The sequence below is a fragment of the Microtus ochrogaster genome, chromosome X, assembly GCF_000317375.1.
Source record: "Microtus ochrogaster isolate Prairie Vole_2 chromosome X, MicOch1.0, whole genome shotgun sequence".
NCBI classification, from domain to species: Eukaryota; Metazoa; Chordata; class Mammalia; order Rodentia; family Cricetidae; genus Microtus; species Microtus ochrogaster.
Window position 1 is genome coordinate 19,876,967 of NC_022026.1, and position 1,484 is coordinate 19,878,450.

The following is a 1,484-nucleotide window of genomic DNA, read 5'->3' on the forward strand; positions in this document are numbered from 1 at the left end:
CAATGGCAATGGGTTTTTGATCCTACTGCACGTACTGGCTTTGTGGGAGCCTAGGCAGTTTGGATGCTCACCTTACTAGACCTGATGGAGGTGGGTGGTCCTTGGACTTTCCACAGGGCAGGGACCCTGATTGCTCTTTGGGCTGATGAGGGAGGGGAACTTGACTGGGGGAGGGGGAGGGAAATGGGAGGCGGTAGCGGGGAAGAGACAGAAATCTTTAAAAAATAAATAAATTTAAAAAAAAGAAAGTGAATTTGGTACAGCACTTTGGACTGACCAAGATAGGATGGTAAATGGAATTTTTTCTCTGAATTTGTCAAATACAAATGGACTAGACAATGTAGATATGTTCATTTCCTGTATATATTATATAAAGTTATTGTATTTATTTGTATACAGTTCTTCTTATATTAATTATAGCCTTTATTTTTATTTTCACCACAAAAGGGGAAAGGAGGTGATATTCTGTTTGTGTTTTCACAAATAAAGCTTATCTGAAAATCAGCATACAGAGCTCAGACACTAGAATCTAAGGAGTGGTAGTGCATACCTTTAATTCCAGGACTCAGGAGACAGAAGCAGAGCTATCTCTGTTAGTTTAAGGCCACAATGAGACATACAAAATTGATGAAATCTAAAAGAGAAACAGAGCTTGCACAAAGGTGATCCTAGCACTTGGGCTCCCAAACCTTTATACCCAGCACTAGGGAGGTATAGACAGGAGTGAAATGGCTCGGCAGAAAAAAAGAGGAATATTAGGTAGGAAGGGGCAGGAGTTCATTGCAATCTGATGATGTAGTCTGAGGCAACATTATGAAGCACACCTCTAAGGTTGCAGTCTGAAACAGTCTGAGGATGCACTCTTGGGAGGCAATCTGAGGAGAGGATCCCTTTCTGGCTGAGTATCGGTAGCGATAATTCTCCAGTGGCTGGACACTCTGCTTCTCTGATCCTTAAGCTTTCACCCCCTAATATCTGACTATGTGCTTTTATTTATTAAGACCAATTATAACTCATATAGCAACAACCGGTCTGATAATGCAGTCAGAGGAGGCACTCTGAGGACAGGATCACCATTTTGGTTTGAGGATTAGGTAGAGGAAAAAGGTCTTTACAGTGGCTAACTGTACAGTTTTTTTGATCTTCAGCATTAACCCCTATATCTTACTTTGGGTTTTTATTAGGAACCATTAGAATTCATGTTACAGAGCATGAATGAACACCTTACACCTGAAGTAAAATGGTCTCTTTCTAGTGGGAACCATTAATTGTCTCTATATTCTTAGAGAGATATGATGGCCCAAGAATCCTACCACACTCTTAATGAGTAGATGTTGAAGGGCCAATCTTATGCAGGTTTGGTGTAGGCAATCACGGTTTTCTTGAGCTCAAGAGTGCAATGGCCCTTGTCATATAATTTTTGCTCCTTACCACTCCTGCTTCTACTGTGTCCTCTGGTGTAGTAATAGGAGCGGCGGGGCTGC